Genomic DNA, 18,868 nt, shown 5'->3' with positions numbered 1-18,868 from the left:
ATTATCGAAATATAAGGAATAAGGTCAATATATTATGCCTATTTGAAAAATTATTTTGAATGGCATTCTACTCAGACGCCGCGACGATGTTAAACGAATCATATGTATAAATATCATTACTATACGATTAAAATAGAAAAAAAATCAGCTTGAAATTAACAAATAAAGAAAGATTTGAGCAATAATTTTAATACTGCATGTATCGCGACAAGCGATTACAACATAACTATCCTCAAGACGATAAATATCAAGAAGAGAATAAATAACCCTGTCAGTCAGTGGTGTAACTATGGGGAGGGGGATAGATAACCCTTAAGCCCCAGAGAAATGCAAAAATTATTTAAATTATTGCCTAGTTCTGACGTATAATAACTGCATCCACTTAAAGTTAAATTTCAAGCGCTAAAATTATGTAAAAATGTATTTCCAGGCATGTCATTTTTTTACAACTTTTCCCGGACCCCCCCCCCCCCCCCCCGATGCCTGAGAGGGGGTTGCTTCCCCTGGCTCCCCCATTCCCCCAAAGCATATTTCTAGTTACCTCACTTGAACCCTGAGATTCCAATTCGGGTGTGATACATAAAAAGTCCACAACGGTAAATTTAACTTAATTCGAGGTATGGACATAGTGGGATTAAAAGAGCGAATGACCTACACCATTAGCAGATGCACCTATGCTTGGCACTCAACCAGGAGCCAAACAAAAAAACAGGACGAAAAGTCAATTACAATCGGCGTCATTTGGACTAGAACTGAAACCGTGTTCCCACGGGAAATCTTTGAGATTATTCCTTACTCTTGGCATCCCGCAGAAGCAAGACCGGAAGAAACATTTACCGCTTCTCTGCGCCAACACTCGTACGTGGGTCGTTTTCCCCGCATTTCCTCTCGCCTTCCCCCTCGCTCTTGCTGTTTTCAGTCGACTTATATCTCGGTCCAAATCGCTCCAGTGTTCTGCAAACATGCGCACACATACTGTTGCAGACTGGGAAGAAGGGCTACCGGACGATTGGAGGGTCTGATTGTACGAGCGGCGTGGGCGGTTGTGCCCAGTCCCCCATCGAATCACCACTCTCATCTCCCGCCGTGTCCACCATCATTTGACCTTTCCCGGTAGCTTAAACTAGTACGAAGAAGCAGCTTTGGATGAAATGCTTTCGATGACTGCTATCGCAAAATCGAAAACGGCAGCAATGATTCTCATGGTCGCTGATAACAGCACTGGATTAAAAAAAAAGGAAATAATGATACCCCCTCCTCCAAAGTGTGGATATGGCCAACCTCGGGTAGGATCTCGAGCATTGCACTTAATTCATATGCATGGGGAAAAGCGTAACCTAGAATTTTTCTCCGCCCATAAAATTTGGATTGAACTTTATTTTTGGATTATATAATACTAGGGCCTTAAACGATTGTTGAATCAATTCAGAAACACTATCTGAGAATCAAATTTTGGGCATTTCCACTCTTGAAATGGACGCTAGCCGGCCATGTTGGGACGCCCTGAAATAGCTTCAGCCACACTTCTTATGATCCCGAGGGCGGCGATTAGTGACTTACTGGAGGATTGCTACAATGGATACGGCTTTGTTGGTCGATGTAGACAGTAGTAACGTCAATTTTCGTAATTTGGCGACAAACTGTGAGCACCAAGTTAGCATTGGCAGTAGTAAACATAACAAAGAATCTCATTTTGCCTGATAATGTAAATGGCCGGTTTCAAAGGTATTTATCACGAAAATTGAGGATTTCAGACAATCAGCGATCTTTTTTTTTGTTGCCATTTACGGAACATGAGATGTCACTCGGAACAAAGCAGGCACTAAAGAATTGATGGCTATTGTACAATAAGAGATTTTCACAAATTATCTTTCGTTCCATCATAAAAAAGTAGATGAGTTGATATTAACATACAAAAAATTGAAATTTCATCATGCAAACACAAGCAAGATTTCAACAATATTCATTTGCATTCAGAAAATAACTCGATTGCTGTACGATTCAGAAAGCGGTCCCTAACTCTTCCATCCAGACGCGAGCCTCTGTCGAAACGACTCCGACGAGCCCATACGAGTCCGACTGGGCAAAAAATCCAGTCCTCGCCGAGATGCCGTGAGACGATATTGTGTCACCCACCCTTCGGGTCTCTCCCCTTCTTCCTTCCCATTTACACTCGCTTCTGGAAAGATATTAATGAAATCACAGCCCATAGAAACTCGTGGACTCTCCACTACGGTCAACGCAACACTCGGAGAGAGTTTAACTTCACATCGGCACCCTTTGTGGAGTTCTCTCGCGCGCTACAGAATATCTACCGATAGATTTAGGAGCGTGATAGAAATGGAAGGAATGTTAATGGGCGTATGTTTATCTCGCTCGCCCTGGATTATGAAATTAAATGTACCGAGTTGAACGCGGGTAGTTCAAAGAGACCATCCCACTCGACTGAAAATACCTACACATGAGATCCTTGCGTAGGTTTTCGTGGTGTGGTGAAGATTTAGCAGAGAGGTTTATGGGATATGCACCTCATTTGTCCATCTTAGCATACAATAGTTTAGCCAGTATTGCAGCTTACTTCTTCATTACAATTCTTCATCGATGTGAAGAACCCAGCTGAAATGCCCTCGAAACTGTTCTCTGCGAAGATGGACACGCGAGCTGCAAATCCCGTAAAACTCTCCGCTGAATCACCTGCACATGAAAGACTGCAACTCATACAGAGAAAGTTTTAAGAAACATGATCTGCTAAAACCTGGCAAATAAACGTAATAAAATACACCCTGAAAAGCATCTAAGGTAGTAAACTTCGGGAATCAAGATGCGCCTGCGCTTGTATTCCGAGGGAAATTAGAAGTCTCGGGTGTTCCTGCAGAGTATTAGCACCACTGCCTATATGTATATCGCACAGATATGGTCAGACGAACACATAAAGAAGCCTTTAACGAGAACCAAATCCAGGTTATTTGCGACATTGAGGCAGCTTCAGAGAAAAATTACCATGGTACCCAGAAATAATAGGAGTGCTTCAGTAAAATGAATCGTGAGCTTCTAAATATCTTTCAAACGATAAAGATGGCTGGAAATTGAAATGATAGGTGGTTGGACTTTTCCACAATATTTTAATGAGTACGACGCATTCGGATTGGCTCTTAGGCCGAAATGCGTCGTATGCATTACATTATTGTGGTAAAGTACAACTAACTTTCATTTTAACTTGCCAAACTTTCACTACATCAACGCCTGAATCAGTTGAACTTATAGCAGGAAATATTATCCCCCGATCTAAAGAAAATATCATAGAAATGTTTAAAAATTTCCAGCGTATTCCGAAAAACCTCCCCTATCTCGTAAATTAATTCGTCTACCATATAATTGCCACAGATTCCGAATTTATTTAGTGGCCACAATAAGATATCAAGGAGGGCTTTTCTATTTGCAGGGCTACGAGAAAAAATTAACAACCATGAGACACGAGGTCATCCTAGCCATTGTTTTCAGCGAATCCTCAGAAAAGATGAGAGCGAAGAAGAACCAGCGAGACGCGCACAGTTAAAAATAAAATACAAGTTATTACAAAGGAAAGGACATGCTTTCTCGCCAAGGCCGAAGCCATTATTAACACCAAGAGACAGGTAGCAAGCGAGTACGCTAGCCTCGGAATGAGTCGATCCCCGAGACACCACCGGAAATGCTGCACAAAAAAACACAAGAAATCCTATAATGAGGCTAAATTGAAAGCAACAGGTTACGTTAGGAATAACGATTAAATGAAAAAATTACCAAAATCAAAGCGAGTTTCGTTCAGGTATTACCCGTCAAGAGGGATGGACGACTTCCCCGACGAGCGTGTGTTATTGTTGAAGTCATATAGATACGAAGTTTGAGCAGTTAACGGCGTTCAAATAGAGAGTTTGATGAACATGTACTGAGATAGTTCGAACATATCAACCACTAGCAAAAGTTTATAATGATAAAAAGAAGCATGGTTAACTATTTTAGGACCAATTTGGCTGAGAAAACGTACCTAAAAGAATGGAAAAACGGGAATAATCTGCGAAACTCAGTTAATTTAGGTTTAATTTTAATTCATGTAGAATACGAAACACATGCATGCAATTTCAAGATTTCTTTCCCGAAAGACAAAATATGCAAGCGTGGAGATGCGGATTATTAGGAAGAAAGAAACGGCACATATGGGCGGCAAGGAAAAAAACTAAGCAACACGAATGTTGAGTAGGAGATATACGTGATTACGCACACCACGGAACAAAAATTAATGGACGGCTTTCAAAAATATGAGATAAATCAGTATTAGAAAAAAATGTAGAAATTGGACTGCACTACGACCGGCGTCGAAAGGCAATAAGGTTACTTCTAAAGAAATAAAAAAGAGCCATATTTTTACCTAGAATTCAAAATCAACCACTGAAAATGCTGCACAAAACAGAGTTCAAATAGAGAGTTTGATTTGCTTAATCAAACTCTCTATTTGAACGCTGCCATCATACTTACATAAACGAGACAGCTACTTCCTCTAAGAACATGCAACTAACTCACCATTAGGATACTTTCAGTGGTGATAGCAAGTATATAGCAAGTCGTCATATAATCAATAATGAATACAAAGAATGATGAAAACGTCAATTAAGTATGGCAATACAGAAAAACTATTTCTGGGATGACTACTGATGCCACCCTAAACTTAATAAATAGCCATTATAAGGTGATCAGACTCTTTAGAATTATCTCCTTCGGAGTAATTGAAAACTCATCACATATTTCACTGAGCCTTCATCTGAAAGGATGAGATTAAAATATAATTTCTGGTAGAGATCAAATGTGACCTTTGATGGTAATCGCAAGCAGCATCATTAGGTAATGGATAATTAACGGCGTGAAAATAAATTATGGGTGGCAAGTATGGTTAAAATTGTGTGTAATTATAGGAACAGAGCATCATCAAAAAATATTTCTGGTTTAATGTCTCAATCGAGGTAATGTGAGGTTTATGTAGTTAACAGATTATGAGTTCATAGATAAATCAAACAAAATCCAGTAAACAAAGGAAGTGATAACGTAAAGATTTACTCGCGACTTGCGAATAAGACACAAGGACTAAATCCGCTCACGACTCAATCAGAGAAAACGAGACACTCCAAACGCTAAGTCACGACTCGAGAACTCAGCTCATGTCGGAGTCCTTGACTTAATGAGGTATGCTTAAGAGCAAAGGTAAAGATTGACCGCATCAGTGACAAGAGTAAATTTTTTCATTTAGTTCATGTGCGAATTCAAACCACAGTGGAGCGGACATATTTGTCGCTGGTATGAGGCGAATTTATCCCTAATTGTATAAGTAGTTTTCACGTATTTATGAAATTAAGAGTTCGCTCCCCTCCTCCTGTACCTGTTGTATTTTGTCGTATATTTCAACCGTTACGACTCGTTGCAATTAAATTGAAATTACCAGGGTATGTGGAATAAACCCGCACCAACATTTAGTGCATTTCAAACAAAACTCATTTACATCTGAGAAAATAATGAGTTATGATTTTCATATTTCAAATGCAAGCAAATTTTAAATAAGGACTACTCTTTATACTTTGAACGTTTCACTATAATAGCTTAAGTTTTAAGCTAGTATTGCGTCACGCAAAAAAAGACAGCTTGATCTCGAGCGATGCTTTCCCATAATTTCAAACGATGTCTATCACAGATTTTGGGGAGATATTCATGCAGTGAAGAGAAATTCAATAGCAAACAAACTTCATTCTTTTCTTGATAGACATCTCTTTTTGTAAACTGAAAAAGTAAAGAGACGGCCGGCTGCGACCGGTATTTGGAGCCAATGGCCATCCTTTACGGAGACACCGGTTCTCCCTCGATCGCTGTTGTTAGCTGTCGATGAACTTGGCTTGAATTATGATGGATGATTTTCCCACTCATTCAAGGCGCAAAAGTCTACGACTTCAAGTGGTAGACAATGCGTGTAAAGTGACCCCAAGCACCTCACCACATTCAACTGAAGGGGCGTGGTTGATTAAAATGGAATCGTTCAGCAAAACCCAAGCCCCGGATGGTCACGTGTGTTAATACTTGATATGCCATTCTAGTTTACATTCATGAATTCGTATCGATAAGTGACTTTATAAATCCGCTAATAAAATTATCAGTAAGTAGATATTCTATCGAATAGACTCCATAGCTATATACGCGTGAAAACCCTACCCAATATAAAAAAAACTTCGCCGTGCTCAATTTATTTCTTCCTTCAATGTGTGCGGTATCGCAATTGGACGTCTCTCATTTCTAGTTTACATTTGGGTTCATTTAAATACAATTTAAATACGATAGTAAATTATAGTAAATTAGGCCAAAATATATTTTTAAAATCTATACTGGAACGAATACCTATTCGTGCAAGCGGTGACAATTCCACCACTGTGGATTGAGAAGAAGATTTATCCCGAGGATAACGATTGAGAGGGGAGGACTAAATTCCTTTATGACAGGGACTTCAAATTGACCACTACCGTGACTTTTTGAAATACCAAAAGGTTGATGATGAACGTGTCAATTAAAAATTATTTGCAAATTTAAACTAAAAATACTTTATCGAGAATCATTCTTGATTAAAAGTTGTACAATCAAACCTATTCCGACTTTTTAATTTCAACTTACGATGTACATTTTTTTAAGCGTTGCTCATTTTTTCATAGACACAATAATTTTCAATGACTGCCTGTGTTATCATTCCCCATTCCCAAATTCCACAATTCCTTCGAGTGCATTCATGTCGTAAAGGCGATAAAAAGATACAAAAAGTTATCGGAATGTTTATTACAACATTAATTATAAAACATTACCACCAAATCAACCCAAACACGTTAACATATAGCATTTTTTACCTATTTTCTATGATGCCCACTTTATTTCTTTGCCCAGTAAAGCATACACGAATGGATCTAGTAACGCATGAAATATCAAAGTGCAAGCGGAACAAAGGGGGGGGGGGAGTGGTGAGTACGTTCCTCACGACATGTCGTGAACGACACTGGGGCGGTAATAGGCGCAAAAATAAAGAACACTCCCGTCCGCCGCACATGGCCGCCCCAACGCCTCCTTTCCTGCGCCACCGCACATGCCGACCTAGGTCAGAGGTGCGGTGCGGTCGCCTAGGCGTGAGATTTCATACACGACTTCATAACCATCTCGACCGTCCGCTTCGACTCCCGGAATCGACCGACCTTTTTTCTAAGCAGCGCTCGTGGGAAAGGGAAAGTGTCTCCTGGACTTAACATTCATCGCAGGCGTACCTCTGGAAGAGGAATAATAAAATGGTCGCGAATCATAACTCGCATCTCACATAAAACGGAATTCAACGATAACACAGGCTAACACAAAATACTGTTTGAAAACTTTTTTAATTTTAATAGCTTATCTTTATAGACTTTTATGTGCCGAATCCAAACCTGGTCTTAGTTTTTTTTGTATCACCCATAGTTTCCAAGCAATATGTATTTTAATATTTAGTATAATACCCCTATACGTTATATAGGGAAATCAATGCAACACTGTGTTACATTATAAAATTGTTTGTATGTACTGTTAAATAGCTTATATTTACTGTTAATAATATAGTAATTTCAGTAAGCTTTTCCTGATTCGCTTGCTGAGCTTCTCATTATCTTCGTTCATTAGACCTACTTTTTCAATTTTATTATAACTATAAAAAAGCTGTTAAATTCTAAAAAATATTGCTTGATTTCATAAATTAAACTGTAAAATTTGAATAAATGGTGGGTGATACAACTTTAAAACCATCATATTTGGATTCAGCAACTTAAAAAACATAAGAATAAGGTATTTTCAGGAAAAAAAATATTTATTGTTGGCCTGTGTAATCAATCACGGGGATGATACGAGATATTTTTTTTCTCGAGTTTCTATCGATGATATGAAATATTCGTAGCATGGATAATGGATATAGAGGTGATGTTCATCGATGGATGCGTGTGAGGTGTAAACTAAATTTGTTAAAACAAAAATTTTATTATACCCAGGTCAAAATGAACACGTTAAACTGATAACCTTATCAGGCGTAATTGACTCTTTTACAAGTTAAGAAAAAATACTTTAATTTCTTATCAATATTTCTTCATCCATTGATATTCGAGCACTTCCGGTGTTATTCTCCGATACATTCCATTAATTTTATCCCTTCAGTGATTTGCCATTGGATGCTGTCTCCTGGAATATTTTGAATCAACTAGCAATAACACGAAGGCAGTAAGATTACAATTAAAAGTCTTCATGAGGGGACTGAGCTCCATCTTGGAGGAAAGTGATAACGTTTTACTGCCAATTCGGCCCAAAACATTTATATTGGCCGTGACAAATCACCGAGATAACTTTAAGTATTTAATTACTAATCGATAGGGTCGAAGAGTTCTGGATCTCATATTATGATGCCGCGTAAGGAATACGCTCGTGAACCATAACAATGTCAGTTGTCAGCGAAAAAAAGAGGACAGGATTAGGTTATCTACCAATCTACCATACATGGCAGAATTCCGACCCGTTCCAAGTAAGAGGCCCATGGAAGAACCCTGGGTAAGCCTCCTCCTTAAACTCTGAGTAAGGGTAAAGACATCCACCTCCGTTCATGCAGTCGGCGAATTGATCCTAATTTTAATAATACAATGATACTGATAATGACTAGTAATTGAGTGAAATAAAAGTTATCAAGATACTTTTTAGGCATAAAGTGGAGAAATTTCATCCTACAACTTATACGGAGTTTATTAAGTCTATGTGAATTATACAGCTATGTATTTATTTAAACAGTGCCAAATAATTGAACCGTAAACATCAAAAATTGCACTACCGCAGGAAAGAAACGATTGGAAAATGATAGTCTAGCGCACACTGACTAATAATTTGTTTGAATACCTCCTTGAGCTTGAATTATGGCCTTCTTCAAAGGATTCAAAACCCTTACTCATATTTGGCGATGTAACTTTGGCAAATTAAGTTTATGAAATCCAAATCCTAATTTAAAAAGTCAATAATATCATTCTCAGAAACTGAAACGTTGGTTGACCAGGTTATGATGAGATTCCCACAGGGGAGATATACTCTTATGCAAAATTAGACCACGTGACATACATGGTAATAAAACCTCAGAAATCTAGCAGCATCAACCTAATAAACTGAAACGACATTAATGGCATGTCCTTTTCTATACACGCAAGGGCAATATTCCGTTTAGCATTCCAACGCGTCTTCGGATCAAAATCATTTAAACTGAAACCGGAGTGTGCTGGGAATAAACACGCCAATAGCCCTCACGCCTATACGACGATTTTTAGAGCAAAGTATGCCCCTTTGCGACGACCTCGTAACCAGAAAGTCACGAATCTCGGCGGCGTTGATCAACGGTTTCATTACTCGCAGCAGCGAAGGACGAGTTCGCGGAATCTCGTTCCAGTGACAAGTCTACAATGAGTTCATCGACTGGACTAGAGTCTCGCGGCATGTCCGTGGACGAAGAAGCGAATAAACGTATCACCCAATGGGAAATGCATTCGCTCCGCACGGGTGAAAACGCTCAACTTGACTCATCCACCTCAAAGGACATCTTCCGCGTTTCAAACGCGATTTTCCGCCGTTTTTTTTCTTTCCCTGCGCACAATAACAACATCAAGGGCAAATTACTTAGTCTAATCTACCTTTCCGCCCACTTATACGAGAAGTCAATTTTGATATAATATTATATGCAGAAGAAAATGCAGCTCCACGATTAATACATTTTAATGCTTAACAACTTCAATTTCACATACTTTTTTTTCTTTACCATTTGCTCTAGATTCTTAGCACAGGTGAGCGGCTGACATGAAGGGCGTACTTTCTGGGCCAGTTTATTTTTAACGGTGAAAGTTTTTGTTTCAAAACTCTCCTGAAAAAATATTAGCGCGGCAACACGCCACGAAATACGCGACAGCGTAAAAAATAAAACACTCATGCCCCAAGGTCACGACCGATAAATCCGTCTCCCGAGGTTGAGAGGATGATTTCATCACGAGAACTTCTGTTAGAAGAGACCACAGATTAATTCTGCGTTTCTCGGATAACTCATTAACAGTATATACCCGAGAATATACTTCAATGGGAAAGTGAACTCATGTTTATATATGCTTTAATGAAAAATTTGCCGCATCCATATTACCTCAGTTAACCAAAAGGTTCTCTTTCATAATATTTACTTGAGCATACATACTTAAAGATCGCTCGCCATCGCCGGGATGAAAATATGGGATATAGTGAACTTATCTCGAGACGACATCACCCGTCTTCGGTAATCATCGGATGCGGGCGTTCGTCGACATATTTTCATATAACGACCGACCTTCCATCAATTGATTTCGGACACCAGAGCAATTCTTACTCTATGGTAGTATGACGAAATATTTTGGTTTCAACGTGATGACTCCCATCTCATAAAAAATCCCTGGGAACGCTGTTATCTCTGCTCAGTGCGGTGAGCGTCAATACGGATTTGTGCTCTTGAGGACTCCGCTGCGAGCGTCTCATTGACTCGAAAATGCTCCAAATCAGGGCAGCCTGGCGCCATGCAGATAGGCAGAGCATCAATGGCGTAGCCAGGAATTTCGTTCGAGGGGGGGGTGGCCAAAACCAGGGGAGAACATTTTTTAAAAACATGGTTCTAAGTTATGGATTTTAAACTAATTTGAACAATTTTCATAATCGAAAAAACGTCATTTGTTAAAAAAATATTGTGTAAATTCATCATTTTTCAATATTTCGTTTTCTTTTATGAAGGAAATAATTGTGTTTTTATATTTCGGGGGACGGGGGTCCGGACTCCCCGGACCTTCCCCCTGGCTACGCCTTTGCAGAGCATCACGGTATGGGGCCAACCATATACTGTTACGATAATGTTACTGTTCTAGCGAAATTTACTCCTTATAGTAGCGACACTAAGTCAATCCATGCGAACTAATGCACGCTTTATTTGAGTTCTTTGGTATTTGGTCCAAAACTGGAGTGGAAATTTTGTGAAAATCAAGGCATTAACAATGAGTAGAGGGTTTAAAACTAATTTTAACACTTTTTATAATCGAAAGAACTTCATTTATCAAATAAATATTTTGTAAATGCATGATTTTTCATTAATTTGTTTTCTTTTATGAAGTAAAGTAATTGTGTTTTTTTTATTTCGGGGGGGTGGGGGGTCGGGACCCTCCAGACCACGCCTCTGGCAGCGAAATTCGCCCATTTACTTCGCCTTCAGCCACTTATGACCCGTTTATGTCCCGTTTTCACCACGCACGTAGCGACCACGGTCGGAACTACTCTGCTATTTGCTGGTCCATTCATATTGGCGCACTTTTTCCTCTCATGTGTACCTAAAAACTCGCTCGGAGCCACCCTTGCCTTTTCTTCCTGTCCACGCGTCCTTCTACGATTGCCCTCATCAGGCCATCATATATCATGATATGACCGATAATATCTTGATGATGTGCTCAGACGCCCAGGACTTCTTTTTGAGTTAGGAGAAGACTTCTATTTTATCCCACTTTTCAAACCATTTCCTCATTACTGACTCGGTCGATTATTTTCTGCATCATTCTTCGCCATTACTGCATGTTGCTAGCATTTTTACTCCCGGCTATTCTTCTGCTGTCAACGTCATTTCCTCTCTCCCATAAATTAATATGTTCCATACTAGTAGCATCTTAATAATTTTTTTTACTTCTGCTCTTGTATTCTCAGCTAGCTGGGTAATTTAATTCTTTTTATTGTATACCCTCTCTGCCTGTGATATTCCACTTAACTTGATACAACAAGATATTAAACCCTTGGAGTGCAGGAACGTTTTTATATATTTTGTACACTGACTGCGGCATTCATCCAAAATTTTTATTGCTACCTGGATATCTTACACTTGGGCATTTTCCTTCACCTTATGGATCGCTAAGGGGCTTAACTCTTCCAGACCAGCTCTCGTGGCAAGGGGTGCCTCCTGCACAGGGGGTCTTTCCTGCACTGGAGGGAACTAAAATCGTGAACTCCCGCAGCCCAAGGGTTAATGCAACAGTTTTTGTTCCGAAGAGATGGAGCGGTTATGTACTGATTTAACCATTTTGAACTGCTATGGACCCATTCTACAGTCGGCGCCCAGGTTAACAGGTTCCATCCAGGTTCAAATTTGGTTTCTCTATATTTCAGTTCAATGTTTCGATGCCCATTTTCGATGCCATTTTCGATGCCATTTTCGATGCCATGCAGGCTATTCGGCTAAGCTATCAACAATATTCTAAATACGAAAAGTATTAGACGAGAACATAAATATTTATTTTCAGGCTTGCAAATGAACACCTTGATAACTAAACTGAAAAGTTGACTCATTAGTTTCGCATAAATAGTGGCCCATTCATAGAGAAAGTGAAGCAAAATAAATTCCAGGTACCCACGCAATCTGAAATGGTACCTCATTAAACTTTTGCTATCCACTGTATAATATAAAGAAAAATAAGCAATCTGCGGTTGAAAAATAAATCCCGAGGCTAGAAGGTCAGCAAAATCAAGACTTCGGTATTGGATGCAATATTTCGCAATACACGTGATCAGAGAATCACCAGAGCTATGATTGATGACGAAAAAAGGTCATTAGGAATAATATTGAGCAATTAAAAAAATGGATGGGCCCCAAAAAGAATTTCCTGCGTACAATTCTCGAAAAACATCCCAAATTTACATTCAGGTGTTACATGTGCATTGAAAAAAATGTATGCCCAATTCATTACGTTCGCTCTTAAATTGGAAAGGGATCTCAATCATGTCGTGAAAATTTCAGTACAAGTCGGAACATGTAAAGAATACTCACACTTACAGCTTGAGCAACTAACGATATAACGGCAGTCTTTTCTACAATTCCCACTATCCACAGTTTTCGATAATAGACCGTTGTAAAATGAAAAAATAAATAAATCATCAACACATTTGAATGCTGTTCATATGTTTAGAAGCACTAAAAAACGTATGAATTGGCCACTTAGTATCAATTTACAATTCCACATTGAGTAGTTACTTCAGATGGAATCCCTGGTTAGGGATAAATTTTCGCAACTATAATCTTTCGTTCTATGCCATATATTTTAATTTAGCATGTAATCATAAATAGAAAATAAAATTCAATAGCATATCATGTAGTAATTCATTATTGTAATGCATGACCTGCGACGGTTCCGGAGCAATAATGCCTTCGAAACCAAACGCCAACCGTTACTACGGGACTATTGTTACTCATCTTACGAATGCATCAAGAGCAATCACGAGCAGACGTACGTAATATTGAAAATAGTTTTTCAGCTTATAACTGTTAATCCTTGGACTCCAGCATGGGTCAGTGCTTGTGTGAGTATCATAACCTTTATTAGACAGAATCTTTAGACCTAAATCCACTAAATATTGGCTGATTTTAATTGAAATACGTGGCGGAAAGGATATTGCCTAGCAACCACTTGGATATGATCATCATACATCCCTTTGCTGGTCGGTCCTCGAAGAATTCAACGGTTTTCGAGTGCTGATGCACAAAAAGTTGCGTATAGTCTTAATTTTGGGAGTAATATCCCTCAGAACGGAATTAAATTGACAATATATTCGGGATCGTAAACCTGATGTGATCCGTTTGATGGCGTGCTTCCTGAATTAAAGCGCAGATTTCATGCTCTCGTAATCTGTGTTACACGAAATCGCTTTCGCTTAATTTTAGCGACGACCAATTACTGCGACGAAGCGTATCCATAGTGTCTTATTACATGAGAATCCTAATAAAAGTAGAAGTAAGGCCAAGAGTGTTCTTAAATAGCAGATAACCTTTGCCCGAGGCCTGATTGAATTGAATTGATTCTCTTTCACATACAGCGGTGTTTCGAGAAATGCATAAAATAGGAATTTAATCTGTGACATTTAGGCGCTTATGTATGTTTGCAAGTAATTTATTTAATATATCAGGATCACACATTCGTTTTTTATTGGAACTTAAAGAGGGAAACATTGAACTAATCATTGAATCGCTAAAGTGTCCTTTCCTCAACTTTAGTTGATGAACTTCCAGCAGTACTGTGTAATAATGGTTATGTTTATATTGTAATAGGCAGGGGCGTATTCAGGACGATATGTTAGGGGGGGCACGATCTGGAGGTCCAGGGGGTCGGACCCCACTCTGGGTAGAATGTGAACATTTTTATCTCTAGAAACAACATTTTATGCTATTCTGGACCTTAAAATTAATCAATTGATGGGTCGTCGGGAAACTTTTTTCACTAATTGTAAAATATATATTGGTGGAGCAGAATAAATTTGTTTTATAGATTAATATTTTTCTCCTGATATGAAATGCTTTGGGTGGGTCGAAACGTGCCCCCTGTTACCTACCCCCCCCCCGCCCCCGACTACGCCACTGGAAATAAATTTTTTACTTCATACTGGTTTGTTTGTTCCCTTTTGCATCATTAACAACCTGGCCAAGTGGCGAAACTAGGAATATGCATTGGGAATGAAAGATAACAATAAGATGCAAAAAGATGCATAATAAGATGCATAGAGATAAAAATATTCACATTTTATCCACAGGGGAGTCCGACCTCCTCCATGGAACAGGCATGCCATTTGTGAAAAAATGGCATTCATGGAAGTACATTTTACATTATTTTGCACTTAAAATTTAACTCACAGCAGATGCAGTTATTATACGTAAAAACTAGATAATGGTTTTAAATATTCTTTTTATTTCTCTGGGGGAATCTATCCCCCTTCGTGGAGGAATCCATCCCCCTCATACCACCCCCATCGTTACGCCTCTAACCTGTCCTATGTAACTCCCTACGGTTCTTCGCATCCACCTGCCCTTGGACGATCGTTTTCATGTAGAGATTATAAGACTGTCATATCCTTCATTTCCCTACAGGCAAGAAGAAACGGCTGGAGAAGTGTGAAGACCCTTATCTACCCGCAAGGAGCGAGGAGGGCTGCCGGGATGACGCCTCTCCATCGGCAGAATTTGCAGCGCTCTCAGAACCCTGGATGCATGCAACTCAAGGGAAAGTCCACCGTGCCCCAATTCGACGGTGGAGGGCCAAGAAGGCGAAGATGACATCTTCCCAGGTTGACTGTTCGAGCAAGTTCTTATTGGGGCGGGTGATGGCGGTACAGATGTGGGCCAGGCCCCTCCACGGCATCAACCGAGGACCCTGGAGGGCGTTGACGGGATCGGCTACCTAAATTTCATCTTGCGCGTCACAGCGGAGGAACACCTGGGAGAGTGGGTGGTACGAGCTGTGTAGGTAGTCGTCCCGCTCGACGTCGTGGTGGTCTACCCGGGCCACCCAGCCCCCGCCGTGGAGGTGCGATTTGTGCGGGTCGGGACCCAAGGCGAGGGTCCCGTTTGAGGCCTGCAGCCGGCCTCCATCAAGAGGTGAGTGAATTTTCTTTTGCGTGGCAATAATGAGTATTTTTAACTCTTTGAAGCCCCAGCCCTATCCAGTCTCGCGGGATACCATGCATTACCATCGAGATACAAAATTCGTGAATACTTACACATTCATTGGTACCATCAGTTCTCAACTCGTCGCTCTTATTGCCAGTTCGTTAAGTAGTATGCATTTACTGACTACACCGCAAAGCGCGACTATAGGCGTGTGGCAGAGGTTGGAACTATTTTAAACCATTTATCATTTTTTTTTTCGCGATTGATCGCGAAATACAACCAAGCAACGGAATATGGATTCACACACTAATGAGAAGATAATATCCGCAATAGGCTCACGCGAGGATTGCATTCCTGCTCAGTGCTAGCAGCGTTTTTTTCCCCAAATATAATTAATCTTTTATGACCTCTTAGTTCTCAGGCATTTTCTAGGAATTTCTTTCCGCGTATTTCAATTTCGAGCTTCACAAACACTCGTCGGTGTCAATCTGCATCGGCTGTATCTATTGTTCGATATAAATTGTCTTCAGCGGTCTTCTGTTTTGGGAGTGGGCGTGCGAAAATATTCATATTTGCATTTTTCTTCCGTTTTTTTTCAACATGGTATGAATTGCACTTGACAGTATGACTTTCTCCAGCCTTGGCAAGCCACACACAACGGACACTGAGTCATCCGCGTCCGCCTTTGTATAAAGCGGCGATCGTTCCCCGCGTCCTTGTGAAACTAGGTTAGGTTTGGAACTATTTTCTGACTACAATATATATTATCTGTCTTCAATGCAAATGTGCCTGATGAAGACGGGCCACGTCGAAACATAGGTCGTACAGTATTAAATTTATGCGGAATGATTAAGTTTTTTACATTTCATTATATAAGAGTTCTAATGTTTAGAGATGTATTAATACTGCATTTTCTTAAGTAAAATTTAAGGCAGCGGAAAAATTTGATCTAATAATATGACAAGTAAGACAAAAAAATTTCATTGATGACTATTTCTTGGCTTTAAATTGTTGGACTAAGTGAAGAATTAATTTTAAAAAATTATCATTCAAACACCGCATTTTTTATCAAATTATTGCAAGGATATATTTCTTATTTATATTAATAACAAAATTTGGATGGTTATGGTAATTATTATATGGTCTAAAATTTGTCGGCGGGTAATATTATGTTTCTAAAATTTTAAGTAATGATAATAGGTGCTACCTATCCATTAAAATCTTACGCCAGTAAACGCTATTCAAAAATATAATTTAACCTTTATATTTCCTTCATTTCAGGACCATAACATCTCGGTCCTCCCCGCCCCAAACAGCCAATGGTATTTGAAATTTTCTCCCCGCCGGGAACAGCCAATAGTATTTGAAATTTTCTCTTTTTATCGTCCCTATAAACATTTTGTTTCTTAACAATTGAAAACCCAGAGCTGATTCAGAGAGAGATTAAATTTCAAGTTAAAATTCTCAACTTAAATAAGTAAAAATATTCTACTAAATCATTATTACTGTTGTTGAAAGAAATAAATTCCCCAGTACTGTTTGCTGCGCAAAAAGTTGGTGTGATGGGAAGGTAGAAGGATGATAGGGGGTGCAAACCTGAGTGTGTGTTTGAATGCGACCTACGTGGAAATTTGTTCCCTAGAGCAAATCCGCGAGGTGCGTGAGTGTGAGCGTGATTTTGCTAGTTTTATATATATTGTCTATTTCTTTGATATGACTGGGCCAATGGGGTAATCGGAAGCTTCGAAAACCTGAGTGTGTGTGTGATTGCGACCCACGTAGGAATTTGTTCCTTAGAGCAAATCTGCTAGGTGCGTGAGTGAGCTTGCTCGATTGATTGTTTCATAGTATTAGAGCTTTATTTTTGTGTATCACCCCACTGTCATCCTTCTAACGTCCCACCCACCCCCCCCCCCTTTTTCCCAGCAAAGAGTACGGCCTTGGGGAATTTATTTTCTTTCGACCGTTAAACGGCCGTATATCATTCAATGAACTATATAATTATTTTGTTAGCTTTAAAATTTCCCATTTACTTCACAGCACATAATACTATGCATTTTAAACATTTCCTTTATAAAGCTTAAAATTTATATATTATTGATATCACATAGAAGCAACATGGGTTATAGTGGGCTAAATTGGAAAGAATGATGGTATTAATCCCCGCATTTAAGCCGTTTCGTTATCAATAACAATTGTCGAAACGTTATGGATTTTTTAATTTGGGAAACTCCTGCCATCATATACCTGATATATTCTTTTTGATACCCTGACAACAAATGTCGGCCCTCATCTCGTATATTCGGCTCCACCTCTAAAGGCTTTACATAATACACTAAATACTAAGCCGTTTAATGTACTGATTGTACCGGAATGTCGTAAAAGTGAATTTCGTGAAGTACCTACTAAAGAATCGCAATTGTCATTTTTGTGTGCTTATTACCTCATTTGGATTTTCGAACAAGATTTTGTCGTCACAAGTCCACACTGTGGCACATGTGGCGAGGGTCGTGCTTACTAAGCCACCGTCGGAGTGAAAAACCCTTATTTTGTCGCTGGTCTGCGACGACGAATTTCAAAGCTCTGCAGAAACAAGTGACTTCGTATGCTGTCACGCGCACGGGTGCAAAGTTAAATACACCAAAGGATGAAGTGCGCCATTAAAAAAATATTTTGCTTAGCCGGAATTCGAATAGTTTTGTACCAAGGGCGTACCCAGGATCATAACTAGGGGGGGAGGGGCAAGCCATAGTCTAGGGGGGGCAGACCAAGTTGTGACATTAGTTTATGAGATTATTTTCTTGAAAAAATAGTTTTATTTTAGATACATATCTTAATACATATCATTTTTCGTGGGTTTAGTGAAAATTTGTTGAATGCTTTCGTTTCAACTCAGTAGGCACTGATTTCGCTGAAAGACTTTTCCGATATTTGCTTCTAGGGGGAAGGGGGGGGGGAGACAAACAATGGTAGTAGCAAAATGGACGGTAAAACTTTTGGCAAATAAAATTTATGACTATTGACTATTGAGGCGTAACTGCCAGATTACCTGACAGGAATTTTGAGAGACAGATTCGATTCTTGAGACGGTTAAACGACTTACCTTTGAAATTTTGCCCATAAAAGGCTTTTTATAATTTTTAGAGACAAGTAAGGTTTACAAATTTAATTCGCTCATCGATTTTGATATAAAAATCAGCAATAAATACTTAAAAACTGCGAAAAAGCAATGGTGAGGTGGAAGCGATTGATTCTTTCACCAATTATATTTATGGTTGTATAATCACTATCACGTATATACATTATAATATAATTTACGCATTAATTTAAATTATTTAGGAACGTAAT

At 39.2% G+C, this 18,868-nt stretch overlaps 1 protein-coding gene across 2 annotated transcripts in view; it reads left to right on the top strand.

The window, feature by feature from the left end:
• Positions 1–18,868, top strand: part of LOC124171276 (sodium-independent sulfate anion transporter-like) — a 71,081-nt gene that overhangs the window by 15,845 nt on the left and 36,368 nt on the right. For both annotated transcript variants that reach the window (XM_046550435.1, XM_046550448.1), the window contains exon 2: positions 15,002–15,508. The gene's annotated coding sequence lies outside the window, so the exon portion shown is untranslated. The remainder of the gene's footprint in view (positions 1–15,001; positions 15,509–18,868) is intronic.

Source organism: Ischnura elegans, chromosome 1 (genome assembly GCF_921293095.1).
Source record: "Ischnura elegans chromosome 1, ioIscEleg1.1, whole genome shotgun sequence".
NCBI lineage: Eukaryota > Metazoa > Arthropoda > Insecta > Odonata > Coenagrionidae > Ischnura > Ischnura elegans.
This window is presented reverse-complemented; position numbering and strand designations above follow the sequence as displayed.